The sequence below is a fragment of the Balaenoptera musculus genome, chromosome 17 (assembly GCF_009873245.2).
Source record: "Balaenoptera musculus isolate JJ_BM4_2016_0621 chromosome 17, mBalMus1.pri.v3, whole genome shotgun sequence".
Classification (NCBI taxonomy): domain Eukaryota; kingdom Metazoa; phylum Chordata; class Mammalia; order Artiodactyla; family Balaenopteridae; genus Balaenoptera; species Balaenoptera musculus.
Window position 1 is genome coordinate 47,220,247 of NC_045801.1, and position 25,345 is coordinate 47,245,591.

Consider the following 25,345-nt stretch of genomic DNA (forward strand, 5'->3'; position numbering starts at 1 on the left):
TTTATGGGTATTTCCTTGTAAATGACTTTTTCTCCAGCTACCTTTAGAATCCCTTCTTTATCTTTAACTTTTGCCATTTTAATTATGATCTGTGTTGGTGTGGGTCTGTTTGGGTTCATCTTTTTGGGGACCTTCTGTGCCTCCTGTGTCTGGATATCTGCTTCCTTCTTCAGGTTTGGGCAGTTTTCAGCCATAATTTCTTCAAATACATTTTTGAATCCTTTCCCTCTTGCTTCTCCTTCTGGAACCCTTATAATGAGAATGTTTGGACAAATTATTTCAGAGATCTCTTAAATTGCTTTCATTTTTTAAATTTGTTTTTCTTTCTGCTGTTCTGATAGAGTGATTTCCATTATTCTGTTTTCCAGATCACTTACACATTCTTCCATATCACTTAGTCTGCTGTTCATTCCTTCTAGTGTGTTTTTTATTTCAGTTACTGAATTACTCATTTTTCATTGGTTCATTTTTATATTTTCTATTTCCTTGTTAAAATTTTCAGTGTTTAGGTCAATTCTTTTTCTTAATTCAGTTAACATTTTTATTATCAATATTTTGAATTCTTTATCTGGTAATTTTTAAATTTCTGTTTCATTATTTATGTTTTCAGGGTTTTTCTCTTGCTCTTTCAATCGAGAGTAGTTCCTCTGCCTTTTCATTTTTACTTAACTGTCTCTGCCTCTATGAATTTAGGTGAAACAGTTACCTTTTGCAGGTCTAGAAGAGTTGTTCTTATGTGGGAGTATCCCTATGCAGATTGCATGTGCCAAATGCCTTTGGTGGGAGGGCTGGTTTCATGTGGATGCTGTCACACTTTTCCTCATTTTTGCCAGCAGCTATCACCTTGGTAGGAGGTGGAGCTGGATATGGAGGGGCTAAAGCCAGACTGGGTATGAGGCAAGACTTTCTCTCTGCTCAGTGGATGTCACCATCCTTTCAAAGGTGGTGTCTGATCCCAAGATACTGGAGAAGAAACTTTGAGGGTCGAGCTTGATCTGGCTCTGTTCCCTATGGGTTTTTCCCTCTCCTTGCACTGGGATCTATACCCCACAGGAGGGGAGTGTTGAAGCAAGTGAAGCCCATTCACATACAGAGGTCAGATGGGCTGCCTGTGTAGGCATCTGCAGCTCTGCTCAGACACAGTCCATAGTTACTCTGCTCATGGCTGCTCCAGATCCAGTGCCACACTGTGGTAGGGAGTGAGGGATGCCAGAGCCTTTGTTAGGCTAGGGCTGCAGTACATGACAAGGCAGTCATGAGAAACTTGGCAGCCTCTAGAGTAGACCTCTCTCCATCCTGCCCCAAGGACAAGACCCCTTTCTTTCTCATAGGTATCACTCTCCCCAGCCTCTTCCATCCTACTCTGTTGTGGAACAGCTCTACGGGGAAGGCAGGGCCCATGTGGCTTCTCTGCCTATATGGGGGTGTGGCGGTGGGCTGTGGTAGAGTAGCTGTTGTCTGGAAATGGGCTGCTTCTGGGCCACTGCTTGAGTAAGCACCAACAATGGCTGCTGCAGTCCCAGCCAGGCTCTGATCCAGGGTATGGTGGCCTCTGCATCCCAAGGTTGAGTGTTTTCCCTGGCCTTTGCCACCCCAGATCTAGTGCCATTCCATGACTTGGAGTGAGCAGGTCCAGAGCATTTGCTCAGCTTGGGCCGGGGCATGCAGCAAGGCAGTTGCCAGATTTCTGGCGTCTGCTAGAGCAGACCTCTCTCTGCCCTACCTCTGGGGCTAGCGAGTACACACATGTTTCTCATGAGTGGAGTCCAGTCTTCTCCAGCTTTTCTCTGTCCCAGCAGTTCTCCAACAAGACAAGAGGACTTGTATCCTCTCTGTAGAATCCCAGGACTGAGATTCCCAGTCTGTGGCTTGATGTGCTCACTCCCCTAGGCAAGTGTCAACCATGCAATCTCCCTTTTCCTCTGAGTCCCCTCCCAGGGACACAGGTCCTAATCCAATTGCTTTTCTTCCCTTCCTACTTGATTACATGTGTATTTTTCTTACAGCCTTGGTTGTGCAGTACTCCTTCTGCCAGTTTCCAGTTAGTTGTCAGTGAGAATTGTTCCACATGTAGATGTATTTTTTATGTGTTTGTGGGGAATGTGAGCTCCATGTCCTCTTACTCTGCCATCTTGATCTCTCCAGCTACATGTTATCAAATTAGAGTTTAACTCAGAAGTTTTTGTCCCTCACCTTTATTCTGAGTTCACCATCTATGATGGTTATCCTAATGTGTCAACTTGATTGGGTAAAGGATGCCCAGATAGCTGGTTAAACATTATTTCTGGGTATGACTTTGAGGGTGTTTCTAGAAGAAATTAGCATTTGAATCTGTAGACTGAATAAATAATATTGCCCTCACTAATGTGAGTGGGCATCATGCAATATGCTGAGATCTTGAATAGAACAAAAAGATCGAGGAAAGGCAAATTTGTTCTCTGCTTAAACTGGGAAGTCCATTTTCTCCTACCATCAAATATTGGTGCTCTTGGTTCTTAGGCATTTGGACTTGGACTGAGACTTATATCATTGACTCCTCTGATTATTAGGCCTTCAACTTTTGACTGGAACCACACCACCAGCTTTCCTGACCTTTTAACCTGCAGACCACAGTTCATGGGACTTCTCAGCCTCCATGATCATGTAAGCCAACCCTTCATAATAAACATCTATCTATATATCATCTATCTATCTATCCATTTATCTATCTATCTATCTATCATCTATCTATTATCTCCTGTTGATTCTGTCTCTCTGCAGAACTCTAGCTAACATACCATCTTATTGTTAAAGCACAAACTTTAATAGTTTTTTTATTGTAGCTCTGAGAATAAGAAATTCTATTAACCTTTTTATGCATGAGCAAATCTGTATTTTGCCATCACACTTGAATAATAGCGTGATAGTTTAGCTGGGTACTACATTTTAGATTGTAAGTTATTTTTCCTCAGCACTTTGAATATATTCCATTATTATCTGGGACGTATTAGTGCCAGTGAAAAGTCTGCTGTCAATATAACAGTAATATTTTGGCAAGTAATGTCTTTTTTTTTAACGCCTTTAATGGAGTATAATTGCTTTACAATGTTGTCTTAATTTCTGCTGTATAACAAAGTGAAGCAGCTATAGGTATACATGTACCCCCATATCTCCTCCCTCTTACGTCTCCCTCCCACCCTCCCTATCCCACCCCTCTAGGTGGTCACAAAGCACCAAGCTGATCTCCCTGTGCTATGCAGTTGCTTCCTATGAGCTATTTTACATTTGGTAGTGTATATATGTCAATGCTACTCTCTCACTTCGTCCCAGCTTACCCTTCCCCCTCCCTGTGTCAAGTCTATTCTCTACGTCTGCACTTCTATTCCTGTCCTGCCGCTGGGTTCATCAGAAACTTTTCTTTTTTTTTTTAGATTCCATATATATGTGTTAGCATATGATATTTGTTTCTCTCTTTCTGACTAACTTCACTCTGTATGACAGACTCTAGGTTCATCCACCTCACTACAAATAACTAAATATCGTTTCTTTTTATGGCTGAGTAATATTCCATTGTATATATGTGCCACATCTTCTTTATCCATTCATCTGTTGATGGACATTTAGGTTGCTTCTGTGTCCTGGCTATTGTAAATAGTGCTGCAATGAACATTGTGGTATATGTCTATTTTTGAATTATGGTTTTCTCAGGGTATATACCCAGCAGTGGGATTGATGGGTCATATGGTAGTTTTATATTTACTTTTTTAAGGAGCCTCCAGACTGTTCTCCATAGTAGCTGTATCCATTTACATTCCCACCAACAGTACAAAAGGGTTCCCTTTTCTCCACACCCTTTCCGGCATTTATTGTTTGTAGATATTTTAATGATGGCCATTCTGACTGGTGTGAGATGATACCTTATTGTAGTTTTGATTTGCATTTCTCTAATGATTAGTGATGTTGAGCATCCTTTAATGTGTTTGTTTGCAATCTGTATATCTTCTTTGGAGAAACGTCTATTTAGTTCTTCAGCCCATTTTTGGATTGCGTTGTTTGTTTTTTAATATTGAGCTGCATGAGCTGCTTGTAAATCTTGGAGATTAACCGTTTGCCAGTTGCTTCATTTGCAAATATTTTCTCCCATTCTGAGGGTTGTTTTTTCGTCTTGTTTATGGTTTCCTTTGCTGTGCCAAAGCTTTTAAGTTTCATTAGGTCCCATTTGTTTATTTTTGTTTTCATTTCCATTTTTCTAGGAGCTGGGTCAAAAAGGATCTTGCTGTGATTTATGACATAGAGTGTTCTGCCTATGTTTTCCTCTAGGAGTTTTATAGTGTCTGACCTTACATTTAGGCTTTTAATCCATTTTGAGTTTATTTTTGTGTATAGTGTTAGGAAGTGTTCTAATTTCATTCTTTTACATATAACTGTCCAGTTTTCCCAGGACAACTTATTAAAGAAGCTGTCTTTTCTCCATTGTATATTCTTGCCTCCTTTATCAAAGATAAGGTGACCATATGTGTGTGGGTTTATCTCTGGGCTTTCTATCCTGTTCCATTGATCTATATTTCTGTTTTTGTGCCAGTACCATACTGTCTTGACTACTGTAGCTTTGTAATATAGTCTGAAGTCAGGGAGCCTGATTCCTCCAGCTCCCTTTTTCATTCTCAAGATTGCTTTGGCTATTCGGGGTCTTTTGTGTTTCCATACAAATTGTGAAATTTTTTGTTTTAGTTCTGTGAAAAATGACATTGGTAGTTTGATAGGGATTGCACTGGATCTGTAGATTGCTTTGGGTAGTATATTCATTTTCACAATGTTGATTCTTCCAATCCAAGAACACAGTATATCTCTCCATTTGTTTGTATCATCTTTAATTTCTTTCATCAGTTTCTTATAGTTTTGTGCATACCGGTCTTTTGTCTCCTTAGGTAGGTTTATTCCTAGGCATTTTATTCTTTTTGTTGCAATGGTAAATGGGAGTGTTTTCTTAATTTCCCTCTCAGATTTTTCATCATTAGTGTATAAGAATGCAAGAGATTCCTGTGCATTAATTTTGTATCCTGCTACTTTACCAAATTGATTGATTAGATCTAGTAGTTTTCTGTTAGCATCTTTAGGACTCTCTGTGTATAGTATCATGTCATCTGCAGACAGTGAAAGTTTTACTTCTTTTCCAATTTGTATTCCTTTAATTTCTTTTTCTTCTCTGATTTCTGTGGCTAAAACTTCCAAAACTATGTTGAATAATAGTGGTGAGAGTGGGCAACCTTGTCTTGTTCCTGATCTTAGAGGAAGCGGTTTCAGTTTTTCACCATTAGGAATGATGTTGGCTGTGGGTTTGTCATATATGGTCTTTATTATGTTGAGATAAGTTCCCTCTATGCCTACTTTCTGGAGAGCTTTTATCATAAATGGGTGTTGAATTTTGTCAAAAGCTTTTTCTGCATCTATTGAGATGATCATATGGTTTTTCTCCTTCAATTTGTTAATGTGGTGTATCACATTGATTGGTTTATGTATATTGAAGAATCCTTGCATTCCTGGAATAAACCCCACTTGATCATGGTGTATGATCCTTTTAATATGCTGTTGGATTCTGTTTGCTAGTATTTTGTAATGTCTTTTCAAATAGCTTTTAGTATTACTTATTTGTCTCTGAAGCTGTTAAAGCATGATGTGTCTAGATGTGGATGTATTGTTTATTTTTATTTATACTCCTGGGTACACAGGTTTTTCTACTCAGTTAAAAACTCATGGCCTTTTTTTCTTAGCTATTCTTTTCAATCCCTTCTTGGTACTTAAAAATTTTGGAACCATTTCAGCTATTCTCCTCTTCTCTCTTAATTTCTCTTTTGCACTTTTTAACTTTTTGTTTCTCTTTACAGGATTCTGGAAAAGTCCTCTATAGTAGTTCATTAGTGCTTCTGAATTCATTAATCCATTCTTTGATATCTATAGTATACTGTTTATCTTTTCAATTGCATTTTTAATTTTAATGACCAAATACTTTTTCCATTTTTAATTTTTCTAAGTGGGTCATTTTTTTTGCATTCTTGTTGCAAACTTTTGTTTCCTAGTATCTTCCTCTTATTTAAATGGACATTATGTCTTCAGTCTATTTTTTAACACCCTAAATACATATATGCTGTTCTATAACTTTATTTGAGAACAAATAAAATAAAATTTTATTTTATTATAAAATTTATAATTTTATTTTTATTATAACCATACAATTTTTTAGCTTCTTTCCATAATATTAGATTTCCTTTAAAAAAACTTAGGAATTTAGCTTTTAGACTCAGTATGAATGGGAATTTATTGTTTTTATTTTTCTTTGTCTCCTACTCTGTGCACCCCTACTTGTCTAGCAGTTTTACATTTGCCACCACCACTCCTTGCCTTAATACAGAACCAGATCTTTTATTGGCAGCTTGGAGTTACTGCCTTGAGTGAATTGGAGATTCTGTAAATATGGTTACACAGCCAGTGGGTGGCTAGCTCAGTTCCTGTTCTTAATGTTATATTTATTCCCTAGATCTGCAGCTTTTCATATTTCTTAGCTCTGGGTATCCTTTCACTCTAGAGGGGAAACCCCTTATCCAGTACAAATCTGAATTAATGAGACAAGCTTCCATTTCCTGCCTTGCAAGGAGCATTTTTAGTTTCCTCTCCCCCTTAGAAACTCAATCCCCAGTCACCACTGTTTGATTTAGACTCAGATCCCAACAAGCCAGAGTCATCAACTGCTGTCTCCATTTTTTATTTCTATTTCATTTCTGGTCCAGAATGACCTTTTTCCTGTTTTTGAGTTCACTTGTAAGCATGAGGCTTCAGTAAGAGCAGAGTTGTAAAAATATATTTGGGAATTATCACTGCATGGGTTGTCTTTATAAGATAACTTAGAGATAGTATCTAAAATAAGGAGGGCAAACAAGAACAGAACCCTTGGGAACACCAGTGCTTTAGAACTTATTAGAAGAGTTGTCCATGAAGGAAATCTAGAGAAAACAGTCAGCATCACAAGGTAAAAAACGAAGAGAGTAACATCAAGGAAGTTAAACTAAGGGAGTAGAGACTTTCAAGAGTGAGCATGTATTTAACAGTGTCATATTTCAAAGTCCAATAAGATAGAACTGAAAAGTTTCCAGTGGACATATTCACAAAGAAATCATTGTTGACTTTTATTAGAGCACTTTCAAAAGAATAGAGAGAAAAGTGTTGGCAAGGATATGGAGAAATTGGAAAACTTACATACTGTTGGAAATGTAAAATGGTACAGTGGCTATGAAAAACAGCATGTCAATTCCTCAAAAAAATTAGAATTATAATATAGTCCAGCATTTTGACTTCTGGGTATATAAGCAAAATAATTGAAAGTAGGGTCTCAAGGAGGTATTTGTATATCCATGCTCATAGCAGCATTAGTCACAATGGCCAAAAGGTGGAAGCAACACAAATGTCCATCCATAGATGAATGGATAAAATGTGGTATACATATACAAAGGAATATCATTCAGCCTTAAAAAGAAAGGAAATTCTGACACATGTTATATTATGGATGTGTCTTGAGGATATTATGCTGCAAGAAATATGCCAGACATAAAAAGACAAACTGCTGTATGATTCCACTTACAGGAGGTAGAACAGTCAAATTTATAGAGTCAAAATGTATAATGGTGGCTGCCTATGGGGCTAGAAGTAGGGAATTGAAAGTTGTTGTGTAATGGGTTTTAATTTAAGTTTTGCATGATGAACAGAGTTCTGGAGACTGCACAATGATGTGAATGTACTTAACACTACTGAATTGTACACTTAAAAATGATTAAGATGGTAAAGTACATGTTATGTATACTTTACCACAATTAAAAACAAAAATAAGTGAGAAAAACAATGGAGAAGACTGAAGCCAGATAGCAGGAGATTGAGGAGTAGTAAAGGGAAGATGAAAACTATAAAATGTTTATGAAAATCTATTATTTCAAATATTGTGGTTGAGGGAAACTTTCTGAGCATGAAAGTATTGGAGGAAAACATAAAGATCAACAAATCTAACCACCTAAAATTGAATACATTTGAAAGCCAAAACTTCAGATGAAATAAAGAGGCAAAAACCAAATGAAGGAAAATTTTGTTAGAAAAAAAAAACTACAAACTTAATATTTAAATAGCTAATAATAATAAATAACATGTGCCAATCAGTGCTGTAAGCTCTTAACATATTTTATCTAATTATTCCTCACAACTATTCTGAGACATAGCAATGATTATTTTCACCCATTTTAAAGATGAGAACTCACGCATACAGTCACTCTGTAACTTGGGTGTTGATGTCTCATAACAAGTGGCAGAGCCAGAGTGAGGCTCAGGAAATCAATTCTAGAGAGTCTATGATCTTAACTACTGAGCTTTAAGAAGAACAGGAACACTCTAATGGAAAAAAATAAAAAAGACAAATGACATGAATGGGTTATACTCTAGGGAAGAAAGAAATTGTCAAAACATGTATGTGTTCAGCTCGAAAGTCATCAAAGAAATACAAATGAATGTGTTACCATTGTTTACCTTTCAAGTTGATAGAGATTTCTTCCAGTTATGATACTCAGTGAGCACAGAGTTACAATGAGACAGATTACTGAAGAAATTCAGAAAGGTTGGAAAATCGGTGAAGAAAATAAAACCCACAAAAAAGAAACAAAATAAAGAGCAAATAAGAGTTCAAAGGAAGGAGAAAAATCCTACCATTTTTTTCTTTTCCTGTTTTCATCTCCGTAAGATCTCATATACCTTCAAAATAACCAGTGTAATTGCAAGGGAAACCTTCTTATTGAGGAGCTGACAAAAAGTAAGGACCCTCTCTAAGATGCTTGGGGTCTGTGCAGGTAGGTCACTTGTCATCATCATGGCAAATATAAACAATTGTTCTTCCTTGTGACTCTGCCTTAATCAACTACCAGCCAACATGGAGTCAGAGCTTGCTGCCATGGCCTCTCTGCTATGTCTGTCACCAGTTTTTGTTTCTGTTCACACTTTTGTGTTTAACATAATCAAGCCTCTACTCCATACTCTGCTGTTTCCAGGAAAGATCAAGAAGGAAATGTTAAAAAAAAAAAAAAAAAAGAAGGAAATGTTGCATGGATTCACTACAACAGGCTTCTAGGAAGTGACTCATTTCCCTGCAGTTTCATTTCTGTAGTAATCATTTATCAATAATTTCCTAGTTACACTATGATCCATTGCACACTTTCCCTCCCAACAGATGCAATTAGCTCTTCCTAACTTGTAGTCAGTCTTTCTTTGTTTCCTCTCTTAAGAAATGAAGATATTCAAAGAACAGAAATGTTCACATTCCACTCTTTTGTGAAGAGGTTTAGAGTGTAACAAAGTAATCATTTCTTCTATAATATAGGGTCAGGTTGTCTGCAGGGAAGCAATAATTTTGGGTGTTTTCTTTTTTCTTAACCAGAATTTTAAGTCAGCATATAGCACACTATACACTACATACACTATATTCAACTAACATTTTTTTACCAAAGATTCATTGAGCATCAACAATTTGTCTAGCATAGTTCTGGACCCTCAAGATATAACAGTCATGAGATAAAGTCTCAGACCTCAAGAGCTTCCAATGGTAGTGTCAAATAAAAAACTGGCACTTGCCATCAGCACTTGCCATGTACCTCTACAAGGATTAAATCATGAGCTGCTGCAGCTGCTGACTTTCAACACCCCCTGAAAGGAGTTCAGCGTGGAGAGCAAAAATGAGGCACTCTGTGCTCTGGGAAAAACTGGCAGAACCAATCTTCAGATAGTTAGATATTTTCAGGAGACGATTTTATGAGCCCAATTCTTGTATCTCTTCATATCTAGAAAAGCACTAAAATCCTTCATGGTGACATCTGTTCCTTGTGACTAGCAGTAACCTTCATGAGACAAGCAGAAACCTTCCACAAAAAAATATGTGCCTGATTGCATGTACACTTCCTTCACCAAAATCACATTTATACTGACCTTCCTCCCTACCTCTTTGGAGCAGTTTCTCAGAGCTATCTGAAATGTTGTCTCCTGGGCTATAGTCCTCATTTTGCCCCAAATAAAACTTAACTCACAACTCTCATGTTGTGCTTTTTTTTTTCAGTCAGCAGTAGAAAACATACAATAAATTTAAAAAAAAAAAAAAAAAAGCTTGAGTACTCCAGAAAATAGAACTGCTATAAAGAAAATATAACAGATGAGAGAAAGAAGTTTAGAAGTTCTTGTTTAGAAGGCTTCTCTGAGGAACTGGCATCTAATAGGAGACTTGAATACTGGGAAGGTGCCAGCCTTAATAATTCCTGGGCTGTCTAGGCCAGGAATAGGTAAGGGGAGAGTAGAGAAGATGAAATCAGAAAGTGAGCAGAAGTAAAGTTTAAAGACAGAGTGAAGAGTTTAAACTTTACTCTGACTGTAATAAACTATTGGGGATTGAGAAGGATGTAATACAATGACCAACCTGGAAAAGTGAGACCAGATTAAATGTTTCCCTAAATCATCTCCTACTCCAATCCTCGGCATGTCTATCCCATCAGGGCGAGAATAAAACTCATCTGAGGGCAATAATTCAGGGCCCTAGAAAAGCCATCCTACCCTGAAAGATCTCTCCCAGGCATCCACATAATGTTTTTCAATAAAAGAAACAGATTCATGTCACTTTCAGAAGTCCCTACTAGGATGCAAATACTAAAAGATCATAATGAACTATTAAAGTCATTAGCACATTAGTGTGGATTAACTTGTCAGTTTGCCTCACCTGAAAGACTAGGTGAGTTCGGGAGAGAGGGAGAAGATTTGGAAGGCAAAACTCCTTCACAGTGGTAACCCATTACCAAAATATCCAGTCGGGGACTCGGGCAATAGAAGTATTGCCACTAGGGCAAGGAAACGTCTGGTGCAGAAGGTGGGCCAGATAGCAAACAGAAAGACACTGAGAACAAACGTGAAATGAATGAAAAAACTGGTCTTCCTTAAAGTCAGTATCATGCCTTCCATAGGAACAGCTCATATAGTGAACAGTCATATAGCTTATATTGGTAACCCTTACTGGCAATAGCTCAGAAATCAGACTTTGAGGAAACCATGTACTTTTATCTTACCTATCTGATAGAAGCAAGAAAAATAAATCAGGAAAGCATCACTCTCCTACAACTTGTAACTTCTAATATGCTATTTAGTCAACAGGTAACTGCTAACATCAAAACTGTGAAAACAGAATTATCAACATGTTTAGAGATATTGTATCCTATATCTTAGGTTCCAACCTCAGGAACCTAAGCCAAGATTTCCTGTTTATACGTGGGTATTTAAATATACCCTGCTGAAGAATTCAATAGTACTAAACTCATACTGACTTTAAAAATCTAAGGAATGTTCCTAGAATGCCTAAAATAAATCCTCATATTTACTGAGGTAGTCCTCTAGATACACCTGAAAATAAGTGACATTTTCCTCTGAACTTTCAAACAAAAGGAATTGGAAAACCTAAACCTCTTTTGTTTTAGTTGTTTGTTTTAACTGGAAAGCTAGCCTGAGACTCTATGACAAACATTATATATTTGTTCATATGTTTGCTTTATCTCTCCCATTTCATTGTAATTTCCTCAAGAAGAGCAGCTGTCTTCTCTTATGCCTCCCTAGAGAACATAGCAGATGCTCATTAAATGTCATTGACTGACTGACTATCTGACACCACGTAAATGGCAGAACAAAAATAATTGACACCATCCCTACAGAAAAGAATTAAGGACACATAAAATTGACATTTCACATTGCTGATACTCACCTTGTATTTTTCATAGATAAAGTAGAATTCCTAACTTTAGGGTGGCTCCACAAATCCCAAATAACATTCAGACTTTGTTATAAAATTTTTAATTATGTCTTAAAAATTGGCTTAACATGACCAGTAAGTATTGTATTGACCTTAATAAGAGGTTGCCAAATTTAGACCTGTTAGATGAATCTGAATGTTGTTAAATATTTGATGTTTTATTTCCAAATTTCACAGGCAGAAACTGCATACAGGGTCCTTTGCAGATGCCTTCCTGTGCCTTTCTATGTTAATTAACAGGAATCTTTCTGCGGGTTTATCTTCTCTTGGGCATTTTAGCATTGTTGAAGAGGAATATGCTTGTGTGGCTATGGTCAAGTATAATTCTCTTTTGTATATTTAATGATCAAGACAATCAAGGACTTTTTTCTATTTCTGTTATCTTTTACTCTCTGGATTCTTCATGATTATGATGAAGTCTTACTTGATCATATTTACATGAAGTCTTATTTGATGCTGACTTATTCAGTGATGATAAATAATTGAAAGAAAGTATGTAAGAATGCTTAATTTGCATATTATCTGAATGCCATCAGTGTTATTTCACTTCCCTTGCCAAGGATCCTCCCTCACTGACAGGAAAGAATTTGAGAAAAGTTCCTTCTGAGCATCATTGCTGAATGAGAAGCCAATAATATCTACAAATAATCAGGTCATTTGAATTCTGTGAGGAAAACACTGTGTATCTAACAAGATCTGAAATTCTGATTTAATATCCTTCTGAAGGAATTCCAATTCTTCAGAAAGACACTCTATCAGAAAGCAGAAGTCTGATTCAGCTGTGGGAGCTTGTTGTCAGGGGTAACCTCAATTGAGAAGAGATTGTATTTAAACTACCTTCAAATCTCAAAGAAGGTGCAGCAAACTTTAATTTTCCTTGTCAGAAAAAGATTCCTTTCTCCTTCGAGTGTGGAAAAAATTACTTCTTTTGCTGGTAAGAAACCCCTGTGGGAATTCATTCATCTGTTGGGACTGTAATTTCTTTACCTGTCTGTGGCAAGGAGAAATCTGCAGGGTTTCAGAAGGAATTTCAGGTCTTCCGGGAAAATGAGAAGGCCAGAAAAGAAACCCAAAACTCTCTTTTATTTGCATCTATTAGCCTCCCAATGAATAGTCCATGTGCTACTGAGTAAGAGGAGTGTAAGGAATTAGACAAGGAATGCCTTCTCCAACAGACATTGCCAGGCACACTGCTAGGAGCTGTTTCATTGGTGAATAAGACAGTCTAACCCTTGTCTTCATGGGCCTTATGAATTTGAGGAGAAGAGAGTCCAGAAAGATGCTGTTATCACCTAACTTCCTCTGTGAGATCCAAGCAGTTTGTGGAAGAAAATTATGTTTAAGCTCAGACCTGAATGGAGAAAAGCAAAAGAAGAAGACAAGAGAGAATCACAAAGTTGAAAAAAATTTTTAAAGGTACTTTTGACATCAAATCAACCTAACATTGGCTCTTCCTTGGATATATCTTTCCCCCCCAACACAACCTCCTTAAGGATTAAAAGCCCTTTAGAAAAATTAATACACTTAACCTTCAAAGCATATCTATTAAGCAAGAACTATCTATCATCATTTTTCAGATGAAGAAACCCAGTCATACAGAGCTTAAGCAACTTTCTCAAGGTCACAAGTCTGCAAATGCAGAAATAGGCATTGAAACCTATGCAGTTTGCTCCAAATTTTATGTTCATAACCACTGTGGTAAACAACCTCTCCATCTACTGCCAAGCTCAGAAAATATAGTAAATTTTAGCCTGAACTTAAAAATCAGGATTTGACTATTTACTGAAAATGGTTAAGAATTATGAATAAATTATCTAATTACACTTATTTTTTAACTTCTACAAATAAATTCATTTTAGATGTTCCAGGTCCAAAACCCTAATAATATGTGCATTCCACAAATTATCTTATTGAATTCTCAAGAAAACAACACTATGAGATAGGCATTATTAACTTTGCTTTACAGATTTAAAAAATTGAGGTTCAAAGAAATTAAGAAATCTACCAATACACCTTTGTAAGTAGTAGAACTGAGAATCAAACTAGATTGGCTTTGAGATCAAAATCTCGATTTCTTTTTCTGCTACTGTCAGTTATAAACTAACCAAAAAAGTTTGTACAATATTTAGACCTCTAACAGTGACCATTATATTTTATAGGTTCTGAATAACAGACATCTTTTAAAATTATCTATTAACTACCCAAACTTGCTCCTCTTTTGAAGTTGTAGGGATGATGTAAGTATGAGGAAACAGCAGCAGGATAAATTTCTTAAGTCTCTGACTTCAATTCATGTAAAGGTTCAGGCTTTTGAAATTTGGACTGTAAAGTTACCAAGAAAAAGGGAACCTGAATTAGTAAGTGTGAAAGAACTACCTAAGGAATTAAGAAAAATAGAAGGGCTTAAAGGATAAGAAACTGCAAGTGGATATAAGAACCGTAGACAGTGATATGAGCTTATGGGAAGAACGAGGAAGAGGAACTCTGAAGGATGAATCCATATCCCTATATCAGCAAAGTATGTTTAAAACCCTTAGAAATGAGAAAAGGTATTGTCTGGTTAATGCTTCTATAAAATTTCCAGGATATTTATTTTACTACTATTCTTTTTATCTTGCTTAAATGTTATTAATACTCCTTTTATCTGATACTTAAGAAATCAATTAAAAATATATCAAATGAAAAAAAGTAAGGCTATCAATTTCTTTCCTCTTGCAAGGTGATTTAATTACAAGTCAGTATCACAAAACTGATGCTGAGATTTTCCCCTTTATAACAAGTGATTCCTGAAGGATTCAGTTCTGTACAATACAAAATTTGTTGGCATAAAGATAAGATGGCTTCAGAGTATGCACAATTTATTGTCTTTTGAAGATCAATGAGCTACTTAACAACTTTGTTAAGTTACAAAAAGATGGATAAGTAATCGTTTGTAGACTCCTAAATGTTCTGCCTGTCTGGTTCACTTCTGCTAATTTTTCTATTTTATGGAACTCATTCTGTTCAAATGTACAACATTTCTCATCTTTTTTCTTTACCCTAAAATGTTTAAAGAAGACAATGAGTAGAAGAGTGAAGAAGCTGTATTTCTGTCTCTACCTTTACAAGAGAATGGGAAAATGATAGGATTGACCATGTGACTACTTCTGCCCAACACGTTTAATTCTAGTCCAAGATTAACTAGAGCTCCTTTTCCTACAGCCACAATGACTAACAGTGTTTCAGAAAGTGGTTGCTCTATCAGTCTGGGCCTCAGAATAAGGACAGTGTGAATCAGAGGACTGGCTGAGCCATAGGGATATGTAGCATGCATTTGTTATTTTAAGTCACTGAGATTTAGAAGCTGCCTATTACCACCACATTACCTATCCCATCCTATCTCAACAAAGAGACATAAATTCAAGTAAAAAATTCTGGAAAAGTTTAAATGCCAGGCTAAATTTTTCCAAGTTTATTAAATAAATAGTCAATAGGAAATCACTGAAGCTTTGTGAAGAAAAGGGAATTACTCAATGTAGAGTTTTAAGATCAGTGTGGTCACACAAATAGGATGAATTTCAAGGAAAGAATAATCCAGTGAAAATGATAAATTCCTGAACAGAGAATAATTGAAAATGAGAGAAGAAAGATGAAAAGTGAAAAATGAGACTAGCATTTCAAGCCCAAGTGCCTTGAAGACATGTAGTACTACAGTTAATATATAGGACAATCCAACTGATAGCATTGTTTAACTCTGTTAATAACAGTATCACTTTCTTAAACTGATTTTTGAAAGAGGTTATTTTAGATGTGTCAGTTTTGGGGTGACTCTGGGTCAGATAAGTCAATATGTCCAATGAAGATATGGAAACAGAAAAGTTCAAAGGTAGAAAATTAGATCTGGGACCCATCTGCATACTGACTGGGTTAGGTAGTTGTCCGAATGATGGTGACATTCTCTAAGACAGAACCTGCACAGTGAGAAGCCATTTAAGGTGTGTCAGTCAGCATTTGGTGCAGGAAACAGAATTCAAAGATGAGTAACGGCTGCTTCCACCTCAAGGTAAGGACACTGTTGCCAACATCACATGTGGGATAGTAGACTCCGAGTGCCAGCACTCATCTGATGGAGATGCTTTTCTGTCATTAACACTGTAGAAAAGAATGGCCTCCACCTTCCTAATAGTTCATCTCTAAAATATAGTGTTTAGACTATTAGTCCCTCTAATACCATATGAAGAGGGGAAAGTGTTGGAACTTAGGAAGAGAATAGAAATGGATGCTGATTACAGCTAGTAATATCTCTCAAGGAGTAATGGTAATAAGTTTAGTTTTATTTGTGCTGAATTTGAGGTTCCTCTGAGACAACAAGTGGAGAAATCTTGTATCCCTTAGGTAGTGATAAATAAGACTCAGGGAACTTGAAGAGAGATCTAGACTGGGTATCAACATTAAGATGGTAGTTGAAGAAACTAGCTGGGACTGTTTAAATGGAGTGTTTAGGTGATCTGAAGTGTTAAATACCCTTCCAGATGACCACCAGCATTGAAAAAGAAGTCTACATTTAAAAGGCAGAAAGAGAGAAATCAAGGATAATTTGCTCCATATCAAGCTTTAGTAGCACAAATTCCTGACAAAGAATTTCCAAGTACTGTACTCAAAACACTGTAGATCAATCCTGTATAGTGAATGGATTGAATATCGTGTGATGGTATAAGTGGTTTTAAACAGGAAGAACTGAATGGGACTGATAATCAGTTAAAATATAGTAATGTATAAAATTTCCCACTATGAATGTATGTGTGTCATGCACGTATATGTATGTATATATATATGTGTGTGTGTGTATATTTTAATTGATTTACCAAAAAATTAATATCAGGCTCTAATAGAATTTTATTTCAAAATTTGACATTGTGCTACCTCCAAACTTGAAGTATAAGCCTTAATATGTCTTTTCATTATACTTTTCTACTTGGATCAATTTCATAACCCAATTATTTTTTGAAAAAGTATTTAACATGAGTATTTATTCTGTTCAAGTAGTATTAGTCATTTTGTGAGGTTCAAAGATAAAAAAGATATTGTCCTTGCCCGAAAATAATTCAAAATTTATTAAATTAAGATGTTAAGCATTCTCACCACCAAAAAAAAGTTAACTATGTGAGATGATGGATGTGTTAATTATCTTTATCTTGGTAGTCATTCAACAATGAAGGACTTCCATACTGTTTTCCACAGTAGCTGAACCAATTTACCTTTCCACCAACATTGCACAAGGGTTCTTTTTCTCCACATTCTCACTAACACTTACCACTTTTCTTTTTTAATAATAGTTAACCTAACAAATATGAAGTGATATCTCATTATGATTTTGATTTGCATTTCCCTGATGATTATTAATGTTGAGTACTTTTTCAGGTACCTGTTGTCCATTTGCACATCTTTTCAGGAAAAAATGTCTATTTGTGCATTGTTTTTGTTTGTTTGCTTTGTTTTGTTTTGCTTTTGAGTTGTATGAGTTCTTTATGTATTTTGGATACTAACTCCTTATCAGATATATGATTTGCAAATGTCTCCCCCATTCCATAGATTGCCTTTCATTTTATTGATTGTTTCTTTTGCTATGCAGAAGCTTTTTAGTTTCATGAAGTCTCACTTGTTTATTTTTGCTTTTGTTGCTTGTGCTTTTGGTGTCACATCCCGGAAAATCATTGCCAAGATCAATGTCAAGGAGACTTCTCCCTATGTTTTCTTCTGGGAGTTTTATGGTTTCAGGTCTTACATTTAATTACTTAATCCATTTCAAGTTAACTTTTCTGAGTGGTGTAAAGGTACAGTTTCATTCTTTTGCATGCGAATATCCAGTTTTCCAAACACCATTTATTGAAGAGACTAGCATTTCCCCATGTGTATATTTAGCTCCCTTGTAAAATATTAGTTGACCATATATGTATGAGTTTATTGTTAGCACCATTTTAGGAAGCCCATCTGGGACACAGTCATATCAAACCAAACACCATAATAATACAACATATTAGAAAAAACTATACATGTGTCATTACCTTAACTTTAAAATATGAGAAATATATGTTTACATAAATTATAGATTATTCTGCACCATTTACTTTTCTGTTATGTAAATGTTAGATTTAAACAAATAACAATAGGGAGGGAGATCAAAATGGCAGAGCAGGAGGACACTGACCTCACCCCCCCAATGAACACATCAAAAATACATGTGGAGTAACTCTCACTGAAAACAAATTGGAGACTGGCAGTAAGGCTCTTCTACAACAAGGCTGCAAACAAAGATCCACACAGAATCAGGTGAGAAAGGACGAGAAATGATTGTGCTGGGGTCTGCGTCCCTAGCAATGGATACAGAAGAAGGGGAGAATATCACAGGCTTGGGGATCCTCCCTAGGGAGTGAGGGTTTGAGCAAATATTGGGCACCCCAACCCTGGGGTCCAACTCTGGGAAGATGAGTCTCCTTAGCTGGTTTGAAAACCAGTGGGACTTACCAGATGGATATAAGAAACCAAGACTCTGCTCATGAAGAGCATGAGTACATGAACAAAGCAAAGGAAGCAGACTGAAAACTCCTCAAGGCTCTAGCCAATTTCCTGTGACCACCCCAGTGGTGTGCATCCCAGACTGTTCCAGAAGCCTGCTCCAGCCCCTCTTGTTCCAGTACAGTTCTCCATTAGGGAAAAGACTGCTGTTGCAAGAAGAGAGTGCACACGTAGAACAGAGCCAACTCTGACCAAACCCTGCCTCAAAACAAGGGGAAGGCAAGCAAAAACTAAAAGAGTTAATCAATACTAAACCAATCTGACAAGAAGTGTAAAGGGACTTCTCTAAATGAAAAAGGAAAAATTACAACAAGAAGTAAGAATTTATAGGAAAAGAAAAATCCCACTAAGTAAAATCAAACTCATAGCAAAGACTGTAGATCAATCACTTAAATAAGTTAGTTTAAAGATTAGAAGACTTAAGTTGTAAAATTAACTATAACTACAATAAACAGTTAGGGTATAGACATGAAGAGATAAAATATGACATCAAAAACACAAAACGAAGGGAAGGGAGTAAAAATATATATCTTTTAGAAGGTGTCTAAACTTAAACTTCTTTCATTTTAAAACAAATAGATATAGTTATACGTCAACATATATGAACCCCGTGGTAACCACAAATCAAAAACTTACAATAGATACACAAAAACTAGATATGAAGCAACACAAGCATACCACCAAAGAAAATCATCAAACCACAAAGGAAGAAACTAAAAGAAGCAGAAAAGAACAGAGAAGGATTACAAAAACAATCAGAAAAACAAGTTTAAAAATGGCAATGATACATACCTATGTACTTATTAAATGTCAATGGACTAAATGCTCAACCAAAAGACATAGGGTGGCGGCTGATTGAATGAAAAAAAAAGACCCTTCAATATGATGCTTACCATAGGCTCATTTCAGAGATAAAGATACACAAAGACTGAAAGTGCAAATGGAAACAAGAAAGCAGGGTAGCAATACTCATATGAGACAAAATCAATTTTTAAAAAGTCTACAACAAAAGACAAAGAAGGGCATCATATAATGATAAAGATATCAATAAAAGAAGAGTATATCATTTTATATGCCTTAACATATATGCACCTAATTCAGGAGCACCTAAATATATAAAGTAAATACTAACAACCATAAAAGGGGAAACTGACAATAATACAATAGTCGTAGGGGACTTTAACACCCCATTTACATCAATGGACAGATCATACAGACAGAAAATCAATGAGTAAACAGTGGTTAAATGACGCATTAGATCAGTTGGACTTCCAAGATATCTACAGGACACACCATCTAACAAAGGGAGAATATATATTGTTTTCAAGTGCAGATGAAATGTTCTCCAGGATAGATTACATGCTAGGCCACAAAACAAGTCTAAAAAATTTAAGAGAATTGAAATTATATTTCATACAACAATATTATGAAACTAGAAATCAATCACAGGAAGAAAACTGGGAAAAACACAAACACATGGAGACTAAGCAATATATTACTAAAAAACAAACAGGTTAGTGAAGAAATGAAAGAGGAAATCAGAAAACACCTTAAGACAATGAAAATAAAAACACAACTTTCCTAAATCTATGAGATGCAGCAAAAGCAGTTCTAAGGCTTCCCTGGTGGCACAGTTGTTAAGAATCCACCTGATAATGCAGGGGACATGGGTTCAAGCCCTGGTCTGGGAAGATCCCACATGCTGTGGAGCAACTAAGCCCGCAAGCCACAAGTACTGAAGCCCACACACCTAGAGCCCATGCTCCACAACAAGAGAAGCCACTGCAATGAGAAGCCCATGCACCGCAACAAAGAGTAGCCCTCACTCACCGCAACTAGAGAAAGCCTGCACGCAGCAACAAAGACCCAACTCAGCCATAAATAAATAAATAAATAAAATTTAAAGAGAAGCAATTCTAAGAGGGAAGTTTATAGCAATACAAGCTTACCTCAAGAAACAAGAAAAATCTCAAATAAACAACATAACATACCATCTAAAAGAATTAGAAAAAAGAACAAAGCCCAAAGTCAGCAGAAGGAAGAAAGTAGTAATGATCAGAGATTAAATAAATAAAATAGTAACCAAAAATCAATAGAAAAGATCAATGAAACCAAGAGCTGGTTTTTTGAAAAGATAAGTAAAATTGATAAGCTTTTATGCAGGCTTATTAAGAAAAAAAGAGAGAGGACCCAAATAACAAAATAAGAAATGAAAGAGGAGAAATTACAACTGATATCACAGATACACAAAAAGTCATGAGAATATGTAAACAAATTGGACAACCTAGAAGGAATGGATAAATTCCTAGAAACATATAATCTTGTAAGACTTAATCAGGAAGAAATAGAGAATCTGAACACTGATCACTAGTAGTGAAATTGAATCAGTAAGCATAAAAACTCCCAGCGAACAAAAGTCCAGGACTGAAAGGTTTCACAGGGGAATTCTTCCAAACATATAAAGAAGGGCTAACACCTATCCTTCTCAAACTATTCCAAAAAATTGAAGATGAGGGAATACCCCAAATACCCTGGTAATAAAACCAGAAAAAGGCACTATCAAAATAAAGAAAAATTACAGACCAGTATCTCTTATGAATACAGATGCAAAAATCCCCAACAAAATATTAGCAAACTGAACTCAACAATATATGAAAAGGATAATATACCATTATCAATTATTATTAATTATTTATTATTAATGCATTATTTCAGTGATGCAAGCAGGATTCAATATCCATAAATCAAACAATGGTATACACTAAATTAACAAAACAAAGGATAAAAATCATATGATTAACTCAATAGACACAGAAAAAGCATTTAACAAAATTTAACATTTATTCATGATAAAAACTCTCATCAAAGTTGGTATAGAGGGAACATATCTCAAACCCGGCCATTTATGACAAACCCACAGCTGAAAGCTTTTCCTCTAAAATATGGAACAAGACAAAGATGACCACTCTCACCACTTCTATTTAATATAGTCCTATCCACAGCAATCAAAAAAGAAAAATAAATAAAAGGCATCCAAATTGAAAGGGAAAAAGTAAAACTGTCACTATTTGCAGATCACATGATACTATATACAAAAAAAAATCTAAACTCTCCACCAACACACTATTAGAACTAATAAATAAATTCAGTAAAGCTGAAGGATACAAGATTAATATACAGAAATCTGTTGCTTTTCTATACACTAATAATTAACTCTCAGAAAGAGAAAACAAGAAAGCAATCTCTTTAAAAATGCATCAAAAAGAATAAAATACCTAGGAATAATCTTAACCAAGGAGATGAAAGACCCGTACTCTGAAAAATATAAAACATTGATGAAGGAAATTAAAGATGATACAAAAAAGTCAAAAGACATCAGGTGTTCATGGATTGGAAGAATTAATATTGTTACAATGGCCATACTACTCTAAGAAATATATAGATTTAATATAATTCCTACCAAAATTCCCATGACATTTTTCACATAACTAGAAAAAATTATCCTAAAATTCATATGGAATCACAAATTGCCAAAAACCAAATTGCCAAAGCAATCTTGAGAAAAAAAGACAAAGCTGAAAATATCACCTTTCCAGACTTCAGACTATACTACAAACCTAAATTAATCAAAACAGCATGGTATTGGCACAAAAACAGACACATACATCAGTGGAAGATAAAAGAGAGCCCAGAAATAAACCCACGCACGCATAGTCAGTAAATCTTCCATAAAGGAGGAAAGAAAATACAATGAAGAAAAGACAGTCTCTTCAAGAAGTATTGCTGGGAAAACTGGATAGCTATATGTAAAACAATGAGATTAGAACATTTCCTTACTCTATATACAAAAACAAACTCAAAATGGATTAAAGACCTAAATGTAAGACCAGAAACCATGAAACTCCTAGAAGAGAACATAGTCAGAACACTCTTTGACATAAGTTGTAGCAATATTAGTTGGATCTGCCTCCTCAGGCAAAAGAAACAAAAGCAAAAATTAATCAAATGAGACCTAATTAAACTTAAAAGCTTTTTCAAAACAAAAGAAACTATGAACAAGAAGGGGAAAACCTACTGAATGGAGAAAATATTTTAAAATGACATGACCAATAAGAGGTAAATATAAAAAATATACAAAGAGCACATACAACTCAATATCAAAAAACAAACAGCCCAATCAAAAAATGGGCAGGAGACCTGAATAAACTTTTTTTCAAAGAAGACATACTGATGGCTAACAGGCACATGAAAAGATGCTGAACATCACTAATTATTAGAAAAACACAAATTAAAACAACAAGCATATAGCACTCATACCTGCCAGAATGGCTATCATCAAAAAGTCTACAAATTACAAATGTTGGCATGTATGTGGAGAAAATGGAACCCTTGTAGACTTTTGATGGAGATGTACACTGGTGCAGCCACTATGGAAAACAGTATGGAGATTGCTCAAAATAGATTAAATAGAACTACCATATGATCCAGCAGTTCCACTCCTGGGTATATATCCAGAAAAAATTAAAACATCAATTCAAAAAGATACTTACACCCTGATGCCAATGTTCATAGTAGCACTGTTTATATTAGCCAAGGTATGGAAGGAACCCAAATGTCCATCAACAGATGAATGAATAAAGAATATGTGGTACATATACACAATGGAACATTATATAGCCATAAATAAGAATGAAATTCTGCCATTAGCAACAATGTGGAGGGATCTAAAGAGGCATTATGCTTAGTTTAGTAAGTCAGACAGAGAAAGACAAAAACTCTGTTTTCACTTATATGTGGAATCTAAAATATAAAACAAATGAATGAATATAACAAGACAGAAACAGACTCACAGATATAGAGAAGAAACTCATGCTTACAAGTGGGAGAGGGAAGGGGGAGGTGCAACATAGGGATAGGGGATTAAAATCAATAAGATACAAGGATATGCTGTGCAGCACAGGGAATGTAGCCAATATATTATATGGAGTATCATATATAAAGGTATTCAATCACTATGCTGCACACCTGAAACTAATATAATGTTATAAATCAACTATAATAAAAAATTTTAAATAAAAATAAAAAGTCCATCTTTCCCTCTTAAAAATTAAATTAAATTAACAAACACAATAGAAATAATTAATAGGCAATACACAACTAGTAGTAATTAAAAGTAGGACAAATTAAATAAATATATAGGTGTAAAAATTAATAATATTTTATATTTCTGTCTTCTGAAGAGCAATTTTAACCTTTTTAAACTTTATTAGGTATTTAAATTTTGCAGATTATTTTATTGTGTACCCAGAAGATATATAAATTAAAGACTTTAAAAGGACAGTATAAATATAATTAAATATATAAATTGCCTATATTTAATGAAAAAAGGATATTGATTCTTTCTGTCCTAGGATATTTTGCTCTTTCCATTTTCTTTTTCATTAATACTTCTCTGAACTGACTGCAGTCTTTAGAACAGCCTTCATTTTTATGTAGTGGCAAAACTGAATACAACCATACATAAACATGTTTACTTTGACTTGTAGCTCTACTCTTCAAGTACATATATACTGATTCTTGGTCTCAGTACAATGTGATAGTACCAAGTTAAATATCCTTGCAACACAAGTGTTGGGTCATGGAATACTTAGGATTTTACTTCCTAGCAACAGTGTTTTATTTTTTGTTTGTTTGTTGAAGTATAACTGACTTACAAATTATTTTAGTTTCAGGTGCACAACATAGTGATTCAATATCTTTATACTCCATATAAAGTTATTATAAAACATTGGCTATATTCCCTGCATTATATCCTTGTATCTTATTTTATACATAGCAGTTTGTACCTCTTAATCACTTTCACCTTTCTTGTCCCACCCCACACTGGTAACCACTAGTTTGTTTTCGGTATCTGTGAGTTTGTTTCTGTTTTGTTATATTCATTCACTTGCTTTACACAGTGAGATTTTAGATTTGTAGGAGTTCAATGCCAACTCTCCAAAAATTCCCATCCACTTTGTATCTGCTGGCTTATCTTGGTAGACCAGTTGTTAGTCAATCAGATCCTTTGCATCTATAAATTCATTATAATGATTAACCATGTCTAAAATGTCCATCATTTTTAAACTCTTCAAAGCATATTAGATGTAATTATACATTATAGTTTTCTTTCTTAGGACAAAAGTTATATGTACTTGATAAACTGAAGTTGGATTCCAAATAAGTTAGTTTTAAAAAGTAAATTGAGGAAGTCCTTTTATAGTTGGCTTCCCTGTTCTGGTGACTTTTTTGTTTCGAAGGCTTTTTTTTTTTTTTCTCAAAAATTTGTTTTTTTTTTTTTTTTTTTTTTTGCTGTATGAGTATTTGTTGCCACCCACACATAACATAAAACAACTGAAGTGTAGTTAGTTCATCCTTTTCTAGGTTCCTTATGGACTCTTTAAAAATTACCAAAGACTTCTGGAAAACTGCATATAAATTTCTCCTTTTCTCCATTTTCTTTCTCAACGTATTTCCAAATTACAGAAAGTCCTTCTTCTTGTCTCACACTTTGAAAATATGATTTTACAGCAAGCCAGCATTTTTAAATCTTTTCTATGACCAGCAACAATGCTGTCTACCTTATAGGCACTTGTCTAAGGAAACTATCTCCTTTAATTTCTGTAAAGTTGAATATCTCATTAAAAGCTTCTATACATTTTGAAGAAACTGAAAAGTGACCCCAAATTTTTATCATGAGTTTTTCAATATCATAGGTAAATATAACTTACCCCTCTTTAGCAATGTTGTGTATGAGGTATTCAGGACATTTAGCTGGTAAGGTCTTTTTCATTATCTTTGGGAAGAAATTTATAGACTGAATGGAATTTTCCAAAATTTATATTTTCACTGTCACTGGAATATGAAAATATATGAGCAAAATACATTTTGTATTTGGATAAGATATCA